The sequence below is a fragment of the Tupaia chinensis genome, unplaced genomic scaffold, assembly GCF_000334495.1.
Source record: "Tupaia chinensis unplaced genomic scaffold, TupChi_1.0 Scaffold145225_1, whole genome shotgun sequence".
Lineage (NCBI taxonomy): Eukaryota > Metazoa > Chordata > Mammalia > Scandentia > Tupaiidae > Tupaia > Tupaia belangeri.
In genome coordinates this window covers 349,938-358,880 of record NW_006205085.1, presented here as the reverse complement: position 1 = coordinate 358,880, position 8,943 = coordinate 349,938, and positions in this window count along the sequence as shown.

The window sequence follows — 8,943 nt, the reverse complement described above, 5'->3', positions numbered from 1 at the left end:
TGTATGTCCCCACTTAATATATACCAAGTGTCTGCACTCTATGACTGAAACTAATTGACTAAAGGATATAGAAACACAGTATATAGATGTAAATACTAGATATAGTGTGTGTGAAATAGGAGGGTCTGAGGAAGGACATTTGGGGGAGGGACAAGGAGGTAAAACATTAATGACACGAAGAGGTGTGGTATTATCTGTTGAAGATATTTTGTAGTTTTATCAACAGTACTAGGGAGAAATGTTCACCTGTTGAAATATCCATTTTGTAAGACAAATAATAATGTGATTGAATGTATGGAAGAAAATGAAATGAAAATAAATTAATTAATAACAAAAGAAAGAATTTCTGGCCTCGAAGACAAAATCCAAAGAAGGAAAAAAAAAAAACAATAAAAAAATGAGGACAACATAAAAGATCTTCCCCAAAGCACATCATAGCCAGATTGACCAAAACCACAGACAAAGACAAGATACTAAAATTGGCAAGAGAGAAGTCAAGTTAACTTTCAAAGGATATCCCTCAGGGCTAATGTCAGACCTCCCATTGAAAATAATGCAAGCAAGGAAAGAATGGGAAAATGTATTCAGTGTTAAGTGAAAAAAACAATTTCAACCAAGAATATTATACCCAGCAAGATTATCTTTCATATGGGGTAAAAAAGAAAAAAAGCATTTTCAGATAAACAAATCCTGAAAGAATATACCAACACCAGACCAGTTCTCCAGGAAGTGCTGATGAGAGTGCTTTATCAGGAAAACTAAAGTCAGACACACAGAAATAAGAGGACAAGAAACAACCAAGAGAATAGCCAACCTAATGTAGGGACAAGTCTGGAGTTGAATGTTAACTTCCAGAGTTTAAATGGAAAGATCAGACCACAGTAACACTGCAAATTCAATATAAGAGAAATTAATTACGTGAGTCCAAACTAGTGAAATAGAATTTTATTTCTCCAGACTAAAACATTACTGATTTTTTTTTAATGCTTTGATTTCTATATTTAAGGAATTTTGTCTTCGCTTGAATTGCTGATAGGTTCATCTACCTTCTATTTCCACTGAATCATAACCTCTGGCTTTAAGTTTTAAGCAAATTTCTCTTAACATTTTTTTTAGTTTTGATCTATTAAAACTAAAACGTTTTTGAAATTAAAAAAATACATTAAAAAATAATAATAATAAATCAATTAAACATACAATTCTTTAAAAAGTTCCAAAGGCACATTTTAACTGCTACTCAATCTCAACACACTGACTTTCAAAAATATCTGCTTTTAAAAATCACTTATAAAATATGTGAGATGTTACATATCCTTTATTTGATAATATACACAAGTCACACTAAAATATCTTTCAATAAGGCAGAGATTCAGATACAGAGTATTATAATTGGATTGGGATAGTGAAGATAAAAAATATAAAGTAGAGATCACTACCTTATCTTCAGTCTTTGCCTTTAATGGGTTAGTGAACACAAAGAAGCACACAGCTGAGTCTGCTCGGTTTTGTAAAGTGAAGGGATTTCCCCAGTATTTATATATTCATATAAACATGTACATATAACCCGAGTAAAACAAACAGCATCCACTAGGTTCTTGTTTTTGCTTTTCAGAGACTTTTGCCTTAGGGCACATATGCTCACTGGAGAGAGAAATATAGACAGAGATAGTGAGATAGAAAGTGAGAAATCATCCTTTGGGGGGATGGTCACACCACAATCTCTTCTCCTCCACTGTTTCTTGGATCTTGGGCATGCATTTACAAGTTTTGGGTGTGATTTTGAACCCACCAGGTCTGGGACTTGAATCACAATCAATCATATGGAGCACAAAGTTGTAACCCCTATGCCATCTGCTGACCTTCCAGTAAGTTTTGAGATGCCATCCACCATCTTTGTAGACAGATGAGTATTAATAATGAATTACCAACTATATTTTAGAAAGGGCAAACAGAAATGACATTTACTGAGTGGAAATTACTATCAAAATTAAAGAAACAACAACAACAAAAACATTCATTTACCCATAAGCCAATCTTACTGAAAAGAGTAAGACTGTCCAACAAAAATATGTCATCAGCTGTCCATCTAAATTATGGAGTAGATGATCAATTAAATCATTGTATGCATAAAAAAATAAATGAGCCTGGCAGATGATATGGGGGCTGAAGCACTGAATTCACACATGGCCAGCCGCAGTTTGAGTCCTGGACTTAGAGACTTTCTATTTTACTTTCCCTTTCCCTCTTCCTCTGTCTCTCTCTGGTCAAGTTGAAAAATAACAATAGCTTATTGAATTAAATAAATAAATAAATAATTTTAAAAACTTTTTTTCTTTATATTCCATCACTGTACATCGTTACAGCTTGTAAGGTGAATTTACCCAACATGAATACAATTCACACCAGTCCAGTTAAAGATACTATATACATTGTCATAAATTGTCCCATAAATGACTGACTTCTCTTTTTTCTCCATTTCTTCCATCACTCTCTCCTCCTTCTCCCAACTTCTTCCCACATTGTATCCAGAACCTAACCATTTTCCATGCTTCTATATATTCAAATCTTTCCATTTCTACCATAGAGTGCAGACAGTGGGTATATATTAATTGGAGACATACAATGTCTCTTTTATAACCTGGCTTGCTTCACTCAGCAGTAAATCTTCCATATTCATCTACTTTCTATGAAAGGCTAGGATCTTGTTTTATTTTCTATTTTTTTTATGACCGAGTAGTATTACATAGAGTACATGTGCTATACTTTTTCAATCTATTTATCTATTTGATTTATCTCTTAGCAATTGGGAATATTGTCACAATAAACATAAATGTGCAAGCACCCTTATGATTGTTCCTCTATCCTTTGTGTAGATATCCAGTAGAAGAATTACTGCATCATATGGTAGTTTGTAGATCTTTGAGGAAACTTCATATTGTTTTCCACAGTGGCTGGACCAATTTACATTCTTAGTGACAGTATAGGACAGTTTCCTTTTCACCACAACCAGCCAACACTTATCATCATTATTATTATTATTATTTGTACTTTGAATCTTCATCATTTTAACAGAGTTAGGTGGTATCTCATTGTGGTTTTAATCTGCATCTCCCTGATGATGAGCTATGTTGAGCATTTTTTCATATGCTTTTTGGTTGTTCATATGTCTTCCTTAGAGAGTTTTGTTGAACTCAATTTACTATTTTTTAATTGGGTTAATAATTTTTTTTTGGGTAAGTTACTTGAGTTTCCTGTGTATTCTGCTTATCAGTTCTTTATCCGAAGTATAGTTTACAAAAATATTCTCCCATTCCAAGGATTGTAGATTTATATTAATTACTGTCTTTTGCTTTGTAGAAACTTTTTAATCTGATATTAACCCACTTGCCTATTTGGGGGATTATTGCCTGTGCTTTGGGGGTCTTATTTAAGAATTTGTTGCCTACCTTCATGTCTCCCAGAGTATCATCTGTGTTTTCCACCAACCTACTAATCTCTATTAAGTCACAAAGTTTATATTATGTAATCTGCAGCCTTATTTTTTATTATGAGCACTGCCCTACAGGCAATGTATTTTCAGAATTCTCTCAGAGTGCATTCTTTTTAAATGAATCATGCACATACCTTATCCATGTTTATGGCTTTCAATGTGATTTTTCAATATATTTAAAAAAAAAAAAGGTGTAATGATCAAATCAGGTTAATTGCATAGAGACCACATAAAATATTTGTGAGTTGTGTTGAAAACCTTATAAATTGTTTTACATTTTTGCTATATAAACAAATTGTTTTTAACTACATTCACCTTCATATGCTATAGAATACAAAAACACATTTCTCCCATTTAACTATAATTTTGTATCTTTACCCATCCTTGTCCTATGTTCTCCTCCCCATTATTCTCACCCTCTAGCTACTATTTGACCCACTCTTTCTTTTTTCTTTTCTTTTTTTTTAGAATAAGACATATGTTATTTCCACAGAGACAGAGAGATACAGAGAGACGGAAAGTGAGAAGTTATCTTTCAGGAGGATGGCTGTGCCACATGTTGCTGGCATAATTTTGAAGCTGCCAGGTCTAGGACTGGAATTGCAGCCAACCATGTGGGATTACAACACCTTACTCACCATGAAACCTGCTGGCCTTTTAACCCACTATTAGTACTAGATGTATTCTAGCCTCTACTTAGGAGTAACACCTGTAATATTTGTCTTTGTGTGCCTGGCTTTGCAGTTGTGGAGGAAATAATTCTAAAATTTAAATACATTCACAAAAGACAATGAATGGCCAAGGCAATTATAAATAGACAAAAACAGAACAAAAAAATTGGATGTGCCTTTAAGTACACTACAAAGATATATGAACAAAAATAGTATGGGAATGGCAAAAACTAAACATTAGAAACACAGTTTAATTAAACAGAAAAGAAGAAATAGAAGTGATCATTTTTTACCTTCAACTGATTTTTTTGAAGTTATTTTATTTAACTTTATTTATCATTATTATTATTTTTAATTTGACCAGAGGGCAACAGAGAGAAAGAAAGAGAAAGTGAGAAAACAAGCTACCAGGTTTGCAATTCAAATCACTGTCTACCAAATGGAATTCAGTTCTCAACCACAGTGTTATCTGCCAGCCCCTGATACACTGGGGAAGAACACTATTTCAATAAATGGTTCTGGAGATAGTGGATATCCATGTGAGAAAGAACAGATTACAATCTTAAATGTAAGACACAAAACTATAGAAGAGAAAATAGGGAAAATGCCTCAGGTAGTGGTCTGAGCATAGATTTGTTGAAGAATATTTGAAAATCAGAGGCAACAAAAGCAGAAGGAGACAACTGATATTATAGAAAACTAAAATGATTGTGCATAGCAAATAATCAACAGGGTGAAGAAACATACCACAGGAGAAGATAAAGGTATTTACAATCTATTCATTTAAAAAAAATAAAAAAACTCAAGAGACCCAACAGCAGTAAGAAAAATATTGCCCTGATTACAAAATTAAATCGACATTTCTGAATGTCTTATGAAGAAGACATACAATATTCAAGTATGTGGGGGGGAAATGCTCAATATCACTAATTACAAACAACACATAAATTAAAGCTAAAAAGTAATAATAAATATGGGGCTGGATGATGATGACCTGATAAAACTCCACACACTGCAAGTTCAACTCAAAATAAAGGATTTAGAATTCAGCTCTGGAGAGCTCCCTGAGTGTGCTGGGCATACTTTTACCCATAGGTTTTGACTGGCTTAGGCTGGAGGTAGATAATGTGTTGAGACAGTGTTGGAAGTGCCTGTTTCTCTGTCTATAGATCTCTTTCTCTTGCTTCATTTATTTCTTTTACTTATGAAAAGAGTTAAGATTCAAAGAGGTTTTTTTGTTTGTTTGTTTGTTTTGGGGGGAGGGGTTGCCATACGTTCAACAGAGACAGAAACAGAGAGAAGAAAACTGAGAAATCACCCCCAAAGGGGGGGACTCCCCATGCCACAATCGTTTCTCTTTTATTTTCTCCTCAGGGTTTTGAGCACACACACACACACACACACACACACACACACACACATGCCCAGCATGATTTTCAAGTCATCAGTCCATGACTCGAACCATGGCCAGGCATATGGAAGGCCAGCATCTTATGATGTTACTTGTTGCCTCTTGGAAACAATTTTTTTAAAAATAAATAATGCTGGGCAAGCAGGTTCGGTGCTGAAGGTGTTGTATCCCACAAAGTCAACTGTGTAGTTCAAGTTCCTGACTGGATGGTTAAAAGACATGCCAGACATGTGTTCACATCTACCCCAAATCCTGTAGACAATGACAGAGAATGCATTGTGCTCTTTCTCTCTCTCTCCTCTATTTGTCTCTCTCCAGTGGCAAGTGTATATGCCCTGTAGCAAAAAAATTAAATTAAAATAAAACCTGACTAAATGCATTCTGAATCAATAGCTTAGAATAGTACCTGTCATCAAAGAATTCCCAGTAATTTTGCTGAGGGTCTTTTGAGCATGAAACAATTCCTCCTCTTGCCATGGCTGTGGAGGAGTGGGGTTGTGCTCTACCCAATGATCAGCAAAGTCCTGGGAGGCCTGGAAGGCTGGGAAGGCTTGGGTAGAATGCCTGGGCTAGACCTGATCCTTTAAGTGTTCCCATTAGTGAGTGGGCCTCACAGTTCCCTAAGTCTCCTTTGGAGGCCTAGTCCCTTGGGTTTAGACGTGGCTCCTGAGATAGTCCGTTGGCCTAGGTTTTCCTCTTTTTCTTTTTCTTTCTTTTTCTTTTTCTTTTTATTTACCTCTTGTGTACCATTTGGCTATTAAATATCTTAGGTCTTATGATAACATAATTTACAAATCTGTTTTGATGATTCATCTCCTCTAAGTTAATCCTTCTAACAGCTTGGCAAAAGCACACTATCAATCACACATGTACAGTAATTTTACAGTTTTTAATGTGATTTTAAAGAGTTGTCTAAAGATAATCATGAAACATAACTTAGTCTTACTTCAGTAATAAAGAATTCAGGTGCTGGCAGGTAGCATAATAATTAAGGTGCTGGACTCCACCATGGTCGACCATGGTTCAAGTCCTGGTGGTTTGCTTTCTCATTCTTCCTCTCTCTTTGTCTCTCTCTGGGTCAAATAATAATAATAATAACAATAAATAAAATTAAATAATTCTTATAAAATAATTCAAATGTAAAAATTCGCTGCTACTAAATCTTATCATACTCACTTTCAAAAGCATCTGACCTTACAAATCATTTATAAAATATGTAAAATATTCTTTATTTGAGAGTATACACAAACCACACAAAAATGTCTTTTAAGGAGTAAAAAACAATGTTTCAGATACAGGGAATGAGAATTAGATTGACATAGTTAAAACCAAAAATATAAAGTAGACATCACTACATTATATTCAGCCCTTGACTTTAATGGGTCAATGAACACAATAAAACGCAGATGAGTCTGCTTGGTTTTGAGAAGTGAAGGGATTTCCCCAGTATTTATATATTCAAATAACTCCATACATGTAAACCTAACTTTAAAATAAAACCATCTAGATTTTGACATGGCATTCACAACTTTTGTAGAAAGAAGAGCTTTACTAATGAATTACCAATGATATCTTCAGAAAGAGCAAACAGTGATAGCATTTACTGGACTAAAATTACTATGAACATTTAAAAACCTTATGATATTTATCTAATCACAAGCAAGACTTATTTAAAATAAGACTGTCCAAGAAAAATATCCTGTCAGCCACTCATGATATGCTTTCTGATGTAGGAGATCAATTAAATTATGGCACACATAAAAATATTGAAACAATGGGGCTGGCAGGTAGCATGGTGGTAGAGGTGCTGGACTTCCACATGACTGACCATGGTTTGAGTCCAATACTTGGTATCTTGGTTTCTCACTTTCCTTTCTCTCCCTCTGATCAAATAAAAAAAAAAAATCAGAAAAAATTGAATTAAATAAAAAATTATAAAAAAGGTGAATCATTTTTGTTTTGACATAAATAAGGCAATGACAAACTATTACTCATTAGTAACTTTTTAAAGATAAGCTATAAATTCTGTTCTTTCTGACTTCTTTTAATTTATTTTTTTAAGAAATTTTTGCCTTAGGATATGTGTTCTTGCCAGAGAGAGAGAGAGAGGGATTGAGACAGTGCAAGGAAAAGTGATAAATCATCCCCAGGAGGGATGTCTACACCATAATTCCTTCTTCTGTCCTCCTGGAATCTTGAGCGTACACATGCACATGCACACACACAAACACACACACACAGAGTTTCAAGCCACCAAACCTGGGTCTTAAACCACTGCAGGCCATGTGGGAGTCCAGCAAATAGTGCTATGCCATCTGCTGGCCCCTCTGACTTCTTTTTTAATTTCATTTCATTATTTTTACATTTATTCACTGAACACCATCACAGCATACAAAATGTAATTTCCCATCCAGAGTACACTGTACAGTGGCTAATGCCAGGAAAGATTATTTTTGATCCTGGGATGGACTTCCTGGGATTCTCTAAATACCTCATTAGTATATACTCTTCCCATGTGATGGATGCCTTTGTTCTTATGGGCATGTGTGTAAGAGAATCCAGGGGCCTGTCCTGTCTTCCACTTAAAAATATCATGGAGATTTGGGCCAGTCTTGTGCTTGCCTCCCTTTTCCATGGTGTGCCACTGAGCACACTTCTAAACAAAAGTATTCTGGCCAAGGGCCAATAGGTGTCATGGTGGTTAAGGCACTGGACTCCCACATGGCTGACTGCAGTTCAAGTCTGGGATCCAGAAGCTTGAAAATTAACTTGCATACATGTGTGTCATTTGTACAACATTTAAAAAGGAGAATGGAGGAGAAGGCATTGTGGTGTGGCCCTCCGCCCTGAGAAGGGGGGTTGATTTATCTACTTTCCCTCTTTCTGTCTCTAGTAAGAGCACATATCCTGTAGCAAAAAGGTAAAAAATATTGTGTTTTTCAACATCACCCATTTTTTTAATATTATATTTTTAAAATTAATTTTAATTTTACTTTATGCATTCAATCACCATACATCACTACAGCTTGTATAGTAAATCTACCCAACATAAATCCACCTTACATGAATTCAGTCGAAGACACTGTACACATTATCATCAACAGATAATCATAAATTTCTGTGTCTCAAAAATGTCTTGCCTCTCGGGAACCAGCAGTTAGCATAATGGCTATGTTGCTGGACTCCCACGTAGTTGACCATGGTTCGCGTCCCGGACCCGGTGGCTTAAAACTCATGCAGGGCGTGTGTGCATGCATGCCCAAGGTCCCAAGAGGAGAATGGAGGAGAAGGGATTGCAGCGTGACCATCCCCTGGGGGGGTGATTTCTTGCTTTCTGTCTCTATATCTCTCTCTGTCTGTCTGGCGAGCGC